This window comes from Salmo trutta, chromosome 3 (assembly GCF_901001165.1).
Source record: "Salmo trutta chromosome 3, fSalTru1.1, whole genome shotgun sequence".
NCBI classification, from domain to species: Eukaryota; Metazoa; Chordata; class Actinopteri; order Salmoniformes; family Salmonidae; genus Salmo; species Salmo trutta.
The window spans coordinates 62,310,982-62,324,840 of NC_042959.1; positions in this window are offsets into that span (position 1 = coordinate 62,310,982).

Below are 13,859 nucleotides of genomic sequence, written 5' to 3' on the forward strand. Positions count from 1 at the left end.
CTGAGTTTAAATTGAAGTTGCAGGCGTTGGAGAGGAGGAGGATTTTATTATTTGTTTGTCATTGGTTGCTTTCAATGACCTGTTGTTGCTATAACACATATAGCAACAACATGTAAAATCTGTGATATGGAAGGTACCGAATTGAACATTATCACATCAATATATTCAAAATAGTTGTGTACAGTACCTGTTTTGGTTACATATTCTATATTGAGAGCATGCACAGTGCACATCTCTGAATACAAACAGTTTTGCATGTTGTTTACTTCTAACAATGGTGTTCAATGGTATTTATTTGGCTTTTCATTAATAAGAATTTGCACAAACAATTGAAGGCTAATCGTTTTAGCTCAATACAACTCTGTTTGACCATAATGCCTAGGGCCTATAGCTAAATTAAATGTATTTCAGTTGTTCGATCATACATCTCACTACCACCGTAAAACACCTGAAAATAAACTCATATATTTGAGCCAATAAAGAAGCAAAACAGTAAATAGATGTATTGTGGTCCACCCACCCTCCATCCACTCTCACATCCATTCAGGTGTCATTACATTGTCATGGCCAGAGCCCTGCCCCATTCCCACCCCCGAATCTTCATCATTAGAACAACAGCGACCACTTAGTTAGATTCCATCCTTAAGAGACGCTTAGAGTTCACTTGTGTCATCTTCAGATTTTCTTTTGTTGTTGGAGAAAGAAAATAAAACATGGAGATTGAAACAAGATTAAAAAAATTTTTTACACACACAGTACAACAGTACAATGTAACAATCATATGAAAGGACATTTCTTTTACAGTATACATTATTTGCGAAACATTTATGTAGGCCTAGTAAAGGGTTTATAAACACATGGATATAAAATAGGCTCTTACTTGTTCTTTCTAGTGCATTTGGGATCTGAAGAGAGAATAATGAGACGTTAGGACAAACACTGACAAAGTCTGGGTCTATCCTCTTGAGAACACATTAGTATTTGGGCTATGTGTACTTACTAAGTAGGACAAACAAGCCACCTGCTACAAGCAAGCCTGCAATGATCAGGCCTCCAATTCGTAGTCTCTCATAGTCTGGGAAATTCAACATTCAACAGCTAAGAATCACACAGCTGCAATGATTCATCCAATGTCAGAAGCATATTTCTGATGTGCTCATGTCATTTCATATCCAATAAGAATATGGTCACTTACATACCACTATGTTCATTTTGTTTGGTGGTGGTGATTTATCAGTTCCATTTGAATGAGTGTAGAGGAATGAGCTACTTACTGTAAACAAATGGATCTGCAGAAGAGAGGGGGGAGAGAAAGGGAGAACAGAAAATGAACCTCAAGCAAATAAAACACATGTTGCTCTGACTGCCTGCACAGTGTGTGACTCTGGTTTAAGTGACAGTGATCAAATCTGCTGACAATAGTTAGTTCTCATTCACAGTCACATGAAAACAAGAACCTCATGAAAAACAGATGAGTCTGACAAAGAGAAAGTTTTGTCCAACCCGTCAGACAAGTAGAGACAACAGTAAAGCAGATTTGTCTTACTTGCTTCAGTTTCCTCGAAGAATGCACAGAGAACTAGCAGAGAACAAGAAACATTTTTAAAGCATTTGTCATTTGGTGGATGGATCTAAGTTTATATGTAGTTTTGATCATGTTAAGGGTCAAGGTCAACTGTCATTTCTTGTAAGGACAGAGAAGGTCAATGTCAAGTGCATTAAAACAATCCTGCAACATTCTTCTAAGGCTAAGCAGTCTGTTGTATCACTGATTTGTGGTCCCCACTGTAGCTTTCCATTCTAATGTCCATAAAATCTTTAATAAATATGATTTTATTTTGCAGAATTCATCTGTTGCATTACCCCATACATCTTTATCATGAAAATGTCTGATTTACCTGTCAGCAAAACCAGAACTGAGGATTGGCCCATCTTGCACACAACCTGACTGGGAGCAAAACGAGAAAAGGCATCTATTATAACAGCATAACGTCTCACAAGTCTAGGTCCAAGAGGCTTCTAAACAGCTTCTACCCCCAAGCCATAAGACTCCTGAACATCTAATCAAATGGCTACCCAGACTATTTGCATTGCCCCTCACCCCCCCTATTTTATGTTGCTACTACTCTCTGTTATTATCTATGCACAGTCACTTTAATAACTCTACCTAAATGTAACTATTACCTCAATTACCTTGACTAACCGGTGCCCCCGCACATTGACTCTGTACCAGTACCCCCTGTATACAGCCTCGCTATTGTTGTTTTACTGCTGCTCTTTAATTATTTGTTACTTTTATTTGTTACTTTTTTAGGTATTTTTTGTAAAACTGCATTATTGGTTAAGGGCTTGTAAGTAAGCATTTCACTGTAAGGTCTACACCTGTTGTAATCGACGCATGTGACAAATAAGATTTGATTTGACAATTGGGGTCATTCATAGAATTTAACACCATCTTGAATTAACCCTTGTTATTCCTAGCTGAAGAGGGATAATACTGTATGATTATACTTGTATGATCAATAATGAACTAATGTAATTAAAACCATTGTGTCTATGTTGCCCTCCTGCACAGTCCCATCCTTGTTCCCAAACACAGTGAGGATAAAGGGGTAAAATGTCCTTGTGGTGTGAGACAGACACCGGGACGCAGCAGGAGGGCATTGTGGGTGTTTGGACAGAAAACAGCTGAGGGAGGAAATGTGGGGCGGACGCCACAGGCCTCAGGACACCCTTGGCTCGACCTTGGTCGCTCACTGGGGTTTACACTGCAATGTTTTGGAAATATAGAAATACGACACCTATCTCCTTCATTCTGGTAAAAACGAGTTTGTTTTACAATGGACAATTCCACCATTTGAAGACCAGGTCAATGCTAGAAATCCAACTTTTCCTATTAGATTTTTTAGAAGGAGTTTTCTAGTTTCCTAATGCCCTCATACACAGTAAGATGTGGTCGTAGATGACTCTATCTCTCAACTCCAACTGACAATGAGGGGAATTAGTCCTACATCGAAATACTATTATGTGTATAGTTCACATCAGAGCATTAACTTAGAGCATTAACTTAGAGCATTCACTTAGAGCATTCATACACTGAAACATAACACATACATTTGAACTTATAGAGGGAAACAGAATATTTCCGATCGCATTGTATTATCATATTCCAATATGCCCAGAATGCCATTTTCCCTGTTGCAGACTAATAGTAGTGAAGGTCACCATGTTGATCAGCATGTCATCCCTCAAGGTCAAGGATACCTATCCATATATTTACTACCTGACAACTGCCTTTCGTAGGGAACACACCAACCTAGCTCAACCTACTGAGAATATATTGACTTTACAAAGTGAATTTATATTGACCGTCCAAATATATACAAAAATCCCCATTACATCCATACAATCTTCAGAACCTAATGGTGCTATAGCAACATGGATGTGTAAGTGATCATAACAACACAGATGGTTGTAAGACAGGGCCTGGGAAAGCCAGTGAAACCCCTTCTTACCTGAGAACGAGGTCTGTCTTGGCAAGGGGTCCGGGTATGTCTGCTGGGTAGCTCAGGTCGTCCTGCTGACTTCACACACTTAGTCTTTTCTCTTTCCTTTTACCTTGAGGAATAGCCCCTCCTTTTTGTTGTCACCTTAAACACACTATAGGACGATGGAGATCCCGTGTGCAGAACGTGTGTGGTGCGTCTAGGTGCACTGTTGTGCCCCAAACACAGGCCTGTGCCCTTCTGTTTAGGGTTAAAAACACTGGGTGGGACGAGGTACTGAGTTGCCATACCAAGACCTACTGAGCTCTCATACTGATCACTATTTCATTGATTCTCTTTCGGTGGATTCGCTTTATGGTCAGTTATATTAGACTTTGTGCATGTCCTACTGATAAGCAGAATGAATGCTAGAGAAGCATATGGTTTGAGCTGGAGAGAAATGGATTTGGGGCATCCTTGAAATATTTGAATGCCTTTACAATCAATCTCCATGATTACACCACAGTGAGATACATTAATCCAGGAAGTTTCCTTCCAGTCCAGTAACCATCTTGTCAGCCAAGAACCTTTCAATGTCATTCTGAGACATTCTAAGAGGACATTCTAAGAAGACAATCTAAAAGGACACAGAGAGACATTATGTACCGTCCCAAATTTTAGCTTTGGCTGAAATAGGGGTGAGAAAAATCTAAATATTTTTGTAGTCTCATTGATAAACGGATGTTAAAAAAATGCTATATGGGTAATACAAAAGGCCAACACACAACACAGTATTAACAGGAGTAGCCATTGGCCAGAATGTATTGAATCAATACAGTCTAATAGGTTCCCTCGAATAGAGATACACTACATGACCAAAAGTATGTGGACACCTGCTTGTTGAACATCTCATTCCAAAATCATGGGCATTAACTTGGAGTTGGTCCCCCCTTTGCTGTAGGCTCGTCACGATACCAACATTCTACAAACGATACGATACCAGGCCAAGTATCACGATGCCACTTGGGCTCCAAGGCCCAAGTGGCATGAGACTACAAAAATATTTAGATTTTTCTCACTCCTATTTCAGCCAAAGCTAAAATTTGGGACGGTACATAATGTCTCTCTGTGTCCTTTTAGATTGTCTTCTTAGATTTTTTTCCACCGTGGTATTTATATATATATATATATATAAAATCTGTGGCCTAGCATCCTTTTTGCACCATCCCCCGGACACTTGTTCACGTTTTCTAAACGTTCTCCAAAAACCTGTCACTGAAATTCACACTTCTACTCAATACAAAACATTGAATTTAACTTCACACTTTTTAGTGTATAATAGAATACTGCATAGAATGGCTCATTTACTCATATTCACAAAGCCCTACCTGTGATTTGGCTGGAGGAATGGGAGGAAGGAATATACATGCATAATGATCTGTATGTCAGAGGCAGTAAGGTGAAAACACTACATGAAACCTTTACTCTTCAGTTAACGGACACACACACTCTCCCTCCCTTCCTCACACACTCTGTCTCCCTCACTCTCATAAACACACACACATACACATCACTCTCTCTCCCACAAACACACATACAGCGCAGTATTCAGACCCCTTCACTTTTTCCACATTTTTTTACTGTATATTACAGCCATATTCTAAAATTGATTAAATAGTTTTTTCCCCCTCATCAATCTACACAGAATACCCCATAATGACATAGAAAAAACAGGTATTTTTTGTGTGCAAATGTATTACAAATGAAAAACTGAAATATCATATTTACATAAGTATTCAGACCCTTTACTCAGTACTTTGCTAAAGCACCTTAGGCAGTGATTACCTTCTCGAGTTTTCTTGGGTATGACACTACAAGCTTGGCACACCTGTATTTGGGGAGTTTGTCCCATTCTTCTCTGCAGATCCTCTCAAGCTCTGTCAGGTTGGATGGGGAGCATCGCTGCACAGCTATTTTCAGGTCTCTCCAGAGATGTTCGATCGGGTTCAAGTCCGGGCTCTGGCTGGGCCACTCAAGGACATTCAGAGACTTGTCCCGAAGCGACTCCTGCGTTGTCTGCACTTTGTGCTTAGGGTCATTATCATGTTGGAAGGTGAACATTCGCCCCAGTCTGAGGAGCAGGTTTTCATCAAGGACCTCTCTGTACTTTGCTCCATTCGTCTTTCCCTCGATCCTGACTCAATCCTGACGAGTCTCCCAGTCCCTGCCGCTGAAAAATATCCCCACAGCATGATGCTGCCACCACCATGCTTCACCGTAGGGATGATATTGGCCGGGGAGATGAGCGGTGCCTGGTTTCCTCCAGATGTGACGGTTGTCATTCAGGCCAAAGTGTTCAATCTTGGTTACATCGGACCAGACAATCTTGTTTCTCATGGTCTGAGAGTCCTTTAGGTGCCTTTTGGCAAACTCCAAGCAGGCTGTCATGTGTATATTATTGAGGAGTGGCTTCTGTCTGGCCTCTCTACCATAAAGACCTGATTGGTGGAGTGCTGCAGAGATGGTTGTCCTTCTGGAAGGTTCTCCCATCTCCACAGAGGAACTCTGGAGCTCTGTCAGAGTGACCATCGGGCTCTTGGTCACCTACCTGACCAAGGCCCTTCTTCCCCGATTGCTCAGTTTGGCTGGATGGCCAGCTCTAAGAAGAATCCTGGCGCTTCCAAACTTCTTATATTTAAGAATGATGGGGGCCACTGTGTTCTTGGGGACCTTCAATGCTGCAGAAATGTTTTAGTACCCTTCCCCAGATCTGTGCCTCAACACAATCCTGTCTCGGAGCTCTACGGACAATTCCTTCCACCTCATAGCTTGGTTTTTGACCTGACTGTACTGTCAACTGTGGGACCTGTATATAGACAGGTGCCTTTCCAAATCATGTCCAATCAATTGAATTTACCACAGGTGGAATCCAATCAAGTTGTAGAGACATCTCAAGGATGATCAACGGAAACAGGATGTACAGTATCTGAGCTCAATTTCGAGTCTCATAACAAAGGGTCTGAATACTTAAGCAAATAAGGTATTTCTGTGTTTTATTTTGTATAAATTTGCATTATGGTGTATTGTGTGTAGATGTATTAGGAAAATGTTTTATGTAATCCATTTTAGAATAAGGCTGTAATGTAACAAAATGTGGAAAAAGTGAAAGGGTCTGAATATTTCCGAATGCACTGTAGGCACACTGCTCTCAACTTTTAAAATATTAGGCACCAAACAGCATTTAAGGAGCACCAAAAAGAAATAGATTTTGTATATAGTTTAGGCTTCCATTAGGCCTATATGAATCCTACCTTTTGAAGCACATCTCGTGAGTAGCAGACCCTTTTCCTTTCTTCCTGTGCCAGTCAAATTTGCCTAAACCAACTGGCAAGTTAGCAGGTTGTTAGCTAGCTAGGTAATATGACTGAACAACGTCATTTGTTATCAAACTAATAATTAGTGACCCGGGATTAGTTTGCTAAATTATATTTAAAAAAGGCATATTCTTTTAACAGTTTCGGCTAGAGACAAGACGTTTTCTTTGCTGTAACGCTGCAAACATGCCTGTCACATGCTCAATTTCCCCTCTCTGACACTCAGAGGCTGCATGACAGTGAACTTGCAAAGTCTACTCAGACTGGTCTGTGCCCTTGGTCATAACAGGCGATGAAATTATACAATATATTAACATTGGTGCTCGCTTTGTGCGCAGCACCAATGTAACACATCTAACAAGAGAACACTCATCGGGGTCTGGGTCTGCATCCCCGCTGATATGCGCATGAAAGTGAAGTGGATATTATTGGACCTGAACATACAAGAGACTAGTGGCTGTTGCTTAAATTCAACTGAGTTTATAAACAAAACTGACTTCATAAACATTTCATAACAGGTGCCAGCAGGTTTTTTATATCAGTAGGTTTAAAAAGTCAGTAGTATCATATGAAATAGTACTACAGTATTCGAAAGTGTTGGTATTATGAGTATAATAAAAGTACCGTGGTACCAGTATACCTTGCAACACTTCTTTGCTGTTATAACAGCCTCCACTCTTCTGGGAAGGCTTTCCACTAGATGTTGGAACATTGCTGTGGGGACTTGCTTCCATTCAGCCACAAGAGCATTAGTGAGGTTGAGCACTGATGTTGGGCGATTAGGCCTGGCTCACAGTCGGCATTCCAATTCATCCCAAAGGTGTTCAATGGGGTTGAGGTCAGGGCTCTATGCAGGCCAGTCAAGTTCTTCAACATCGATCTCGACAAACCATTTTTGTAAGGACCTCGCTTTGTGCACAGGGGCATTGTCATGGTGAAACAGGAAAGGGCCTTCCTCAAACTGTTGCCACAAAGTTGGAAGCACAGAATCATCTAGAATGTCATTGTATGCTGTAGTGTTAAGATTTCCCTTCACTGGAACAAAGGGGCCTAGCCCGAACCATGAAAAACAGCCCATTATTCCTCCTCCACCAAACTTTACAGTTGGCACTATGCATTGGGGCAGGTAGCGTTCTCCTGGCAGCCGCCAAGCCCAGATTCGTCCGTCGGACTGCCAGATGGTGAAGCGTGATTATTCTCTGCCGAGGACGTGTTTTCACTGCTCCAGAGTCCAATGGCGGCGAGCTTTACACCACTCCAACTAACGCTTGGCATTGCACATGGTGATGTTAGGCTTGTGTGCGGCTGCTCGGCCATGGAAACCCATTTCATGAAGCTCCCAGCGAACAGTTCTTGTGCTGACATTGCTTTGAGAGGCAGTTTGGAACTCAATAATGAGTGTTGCAACCAAGGACAGACAATTTTTACACGCTTCAGCACTCGGCGGTCCTGTTCTGTGAGCTTGTGTGACCTACCACTTCGAGGCTGAGCCTTTGTTTATCCTATACATTTCCACTTCACAATAACAGCACTTATAGTTGACCAGGGCAGCTCTAGCAGGGCAGAAATTTGACAAATTGACTTTTTGGAAAGGCGGCATCCTATGATGGTGCCATGCTAAAAGTCACTGAGCTCTTCAGTAAGACCATTCTACTGCCAATGTTTGTGTATGGAGATTTTATACACCTGTGGCTGAAATAGCCGAATCCACAAATTTGAAGGGGTGTCCATGTACTTTAGTATATATAGTGCACCTTGTCCATATGTCTCTATTGTTATAAATAAATTACAACTGTATAGAAAATCGCACACAGATCTATAAGTGGAGATAAAAAACTGTCCCTCCCAAGCCAGTTTTGGAGTGAAGAGAAGCAAGACAACCATCAGATTGAGATCATGCTCACCTCACAGAGAGGGAGGTGCCTTAAATACAATATAATGCTTTGGAATATTCCACCTCTATTCCCAACACACAGAGACAGCTATCATAGCTCAGAGATCAGAACTCACTACTGGTGATGTCAGTAGCACTCTGTCTGTCTGTCTGTCTGTCTGTCTGTCTGTCTGTCTGTCTGTCTGTCTGTCTGTCTGCCTGCCTGCCTGCCTGCCTGCCTGCCTGCCTGCCTGCCTGCCTGCCTGCTTTCCTGCCTGCCTGCCTGCCTGCCTGCCTGCCTGCCTGCCTGCCTGCCTGCCTGCCTGTCAAAACAAATAAAATACAAATGTATTTGTCACATGCTTCGTAAACAACAGGTTTGTCTTCCTGCCTGCCTGCCTGCCTGCCTGCCTGCCTGCCTGCCTGCCTGCCTGCCTGCCTGCCTGTCTGTCTGTGTGATCATGTGCTTCTCATTTGGAGTAGTGTGGAAGTAGTGTGGAAAGTAAATGAAAACACAAAGCCTTGAAAAAGGCTAACACAGTGAACTGAACCACAGAGTCAAGAACCTAAATCTCACACCTCTATGGTGGCTCCTCAGAGGGGACACATGACTGAACCTCTGCACATTATCGGCATGGTGACGTGCTGTTATCTGAGACTATTTATATCCCCGCGGCATCTGCGGAGGAATACGTATTCAGTTCTTCACGTGTGATAATACAATAATGTGAGTGGCTATATCCTAGTTAGAGGGACCATCAGTGACATATGAAGACCTGACATGAGACTGAGGTGATTACCACCATGAAGGACTGATAAAACTGTGAGATAAAGTCCATTCTGTGCTGTCCAAGTCTGTGTGTGTATTGGGGCCAACATATGTGTGTTCCATTGTTGTACTTTCAAGCATAACAGCATTCCATGCAACCAGAATAGTTTAAAGATATTTATTACTGATGATAACACAACTTTTCCACAATGTTCAAAACTGACCATATAGTGCAAACTAATTGATTGGAAGACTGCATACCTGCATACCCAGTGATGTAAAATACTTTAAAGTACTACCTACATAGTTTTTTCTTTTATAGCTGTACTTTACTTTACTATTTATGTATATTTTTGACAATGTATACTTTTACTTCACTACATTCCTAAAGAAAATCATGTAGTTTTTACTACATACATTTTCCCTGACACTCGAGTCCGTACAGGAGTTGCAGCGATGGGACAAGACGGTAACTACCAATTGGATATCACAGGAACAAGGGTAAAAAAAAGAAGTACTAAATTAATAAAAAAATATATTACATATGCAAAGTATGTATAAATCTTACTAATATACCCTTAAACACCCAACCCAAGCATGCACAGAGAATACAGTAGCTCAAAAGTACTCATTACATTTTGAATGCTTAGCAGTACAGGAAAATGGTCCAAGTCACGCACTTATCAAGAGAACGTCCCTGGTCATATGTGCTGCCTCTGATCTGGCAGACTGACTAAACAAAAATGCTCTGTTTGTAAATGACGTCTGAGTGTAAGAGGGTGCTCCTGGCTATCTGTTAAAAATATATATAATAAAAGTATGAGTGCCGTCTGGTTTGCTTTATAAAAGGAATTTGAAATTATTTATACTTTTACTTTTGATACTTAAGTACATTTTAGAGATTAAATTGACTTTTGATACTTAAGTATATTTAAAACCAAATACTTTTAGACTTTTACTCAAGTAGGATTTTACTGGGTGACTCACTTTTACTTGAGTCCTTTTATATTAAGGTATCTTTACTTTTACTCAAGTATGACAATTGGGTACTTTACCCATAACTCAGCTACAAAGTCTACAGAACCAGTGGCCACAGTGAAAGGGTTGTCATAGGCTCACACAAGAGACAGTCAGGATGGGCTATCCAAAGGGTAAAGCTGACACACAGGTACAACACAAACATAAGAAATTCCCTCCACAAAAACCCTGCTCTCTTCTTTGCAACAACTCTTTAAAATAGTATTGAGACAGTGACACAATTTTTGTTGTTTTGGCTCTGTACTCCAGCACTTTGGATTTGAAATTATATCATGTCTGTGAGGTTGAAGTGCAGACTGTCATATTTAATTTGAGGATATTTTTATCCATATCGGGTGAACCATTTAGAAATTACAGCACTTTTTGTACATAGTTCCCCCATTTTAAGGCACCAAAAGTATTAGGACATATTTACTTGTATGTGTATTAAAGTAGTAAAAAGTTAAGTATTTGGTCCCATATTCATAGCACGCAATGACCACATCAATCTTGTGACTCTACAAATTTGTTGAATGCATTTGCTGTTTGTTTTGGTTGTGTTTCAGATTATTTTGTGCCCAATACATAAGAATGGTAAGTAATGGATTGTGTCTGTAACTTTCTCATTCATCATTATTCACGATTCATTCAGGATTATCTGTAATCATGGTAGCATCCACATTAATGCAGAAATTTTTAAAAACATATTTTATTCTTATTTACAATTAAAGTGACTCCAAAATGACACAATACATGATTTACCATTCATTTATATTGGGCACAACATAATCTGAAACACAACCAAAACAAACAACAAATGCATTCAACAAATTTGTAGAATCACAAGCTTGATGTAGTCATTGTGTGCTATGAATATGGGACCAAATACTAAACTTTCTACTACTTTAACACACATATAAGTGCATTTGTCCAAATGGGGGGGGGGGGCTATGTACAAAAAGTGCTGTCATTTCTAAACGGTTCACCTGATATGGATGAAAATAACCTCAAATTAAAGCTGACAGTCAGCACTTTAACATCATAGTCATTGAATCATTTCAAATCCAAAGTGCTGGAGTACAGAGCCAAAACAACAAAAAGTTTCACTGCCCCAATACATTTGGAACATAATATATGAATGCATCATCACTGACACAACTCCGGTGCATAGCTTAGACTTAAATAAAAGAGTGGTATGTAAGCACGCCTGCATGCACTGACACAAGCACGCTCGTGCTGGAACATCAAAACGTACACTACTCTTACTTGTTAGAAGGCATATTTGTCACTAAACAAACCATCTAAGGGTCTTTGTGCATTTGACCATATCCTCTGACAAGCCACTCTGAAGATGGGGAGCATGCATAAAAAATATAAATACATCTCAAAGAATGTATGTAATTCTAAACAAATGACCAATGCATATTGTGGGATTTGAAGTGCTGTGAGTTGTGTCTGTGTCAGAGTCATACCAGAGCATAGCAGGCCAGCTGAGTCAACATCGCACCACCTCTACTGATCCTCCACTGGAACACTTTAGACAGCTACTCAGATGTCCTGCTCTCTATTGTTTATGCAGTGAAAACAGGTGTTAGCTGGCTGCCAGCATAACTGTAAAACAATTAATGGAGCTATAAAACACAGTATAAAAATGGAACATTAACTTCAGTATTCCAGAGTAGAGGAAAAGTCAGAGACGCACAATTATAGTACATGATCAAATGCTTTAGTAGTATCCCAGCATCATTGAAGTTCAGTTTCTGTACTGTCATGGCTGCTCTCTGTTGGACAAATAGTAGAACTGTGACTGAACAAACCAAGGCAAAAAAAATCTAAAAGCTTATGGGAGAGAATATGATATATGGGACTTTGGTAAGAAGTTTTCAAAATGCAACATTTAGTTTAACTTCCTATGTTTAGCTACATTTAATAAGATAAAAAACACAGGAAACTGATGCAAGTATCAGATACTGCATACTGCTAGATAAGCAAATAATAGAACAGTAAAACAAAATAGAAATTACAATACAAATTCTGCATATGCAAAAACCCCCCACAAAGTGTCACCTTAAGAAGTTGAATAAGTGAATCCAACAGTATTGAAAGGTGTGTGTTTAATCCTTTGTCACCATTGTGGTGACGTCATTCTCACGATCTTTTCCCCCTGTTGACACAAACACAGAAAAGAGAAGAGAACCATATGAACGTCGCGGGGCATCATTCTCTGGTCCATCCTCTGTTAGGGCTGAAGGAGAGAGGTACTTACTGAAACAGAGCTGGAGCCTCTCAGATCTCCTGAGCATAGTGTATGACAGACCAAAGATGATGAGGATACCAAAGAAACCACCAATGACACAGCCAATGAGGGTGGCAAAGTAACTGCCGTCCTCTGAAAATGTATCCGAAGAGGACAGACAGACAGACAAACAGGATAGACAGGACAGACAGACAGACAGACAGACAGACAGATAGATTAGGGTTAGCTAATGATGACAACGTCAAATACCATATGCTCAGGGAAGGTATATTAGAGAGATGTATTTACCGTACACCCAGAGGTATCCATCCACTAGTGGTCGTCCTGAGCTCTCACATACTACACGTGTGTTGTTGTCAGAGCGGGACGTCCCGCTGATAAGCCATATTGCAAAGAGCTCCTTACCTGTGTTATCACAGTACCCTTTTATTGACTGGGAGGAGAGAGAGAGAGAGAGAGAGAGAGAGAGAGAGAGAGAGAGAGAGAGAGAGAGAGGAGAGAGAGAGAGAGAGGAGAGGGGAGAGATTATATCTTATTTCATCTGGTGATGCATAAAGACTCCAATTAGCAAGCGCTAAAGAGGCAATGAAAGTAATTGTTTTGCACTCCAACAGGCCTGCTGAATTGAGCTACTGTATGGATTTCTCAGTGATGTCAGCCGTACCAATGGTCATGCCAATTAGGTCACCTGCGTCATCCAGGCCTGTACAGAGCAAATGCCTGTAACCTGGATGGTTGGTATAATATAAGCGAAGGCTGTGCCACTCACCTGGGCAGCCAGGTACTCAGTGTGGTCTCCTGGGCAGATGAGGGTTATGTTTCTATGGCTACCATAGAGAGTGAAGTTGAGTTGTCTAGGAGGGGACACACCACACTGGAATGCAGCAGGCTTGCCAACAGCCACTGATATGTTATTTGGGAGCGTAGTGTAGTTGTTCTGGGCTGGAGGATGGATGATGAGGGGGTATTAGGAAGAGATGGATACAGTGAATGAGAAAAATGGAAGGGGAGAAGAGAAGAGACAGTAAGGAGAGAAACGCAACATAATCAGTCATAGCTTGTGACACAGCCTAATCCTCATTTG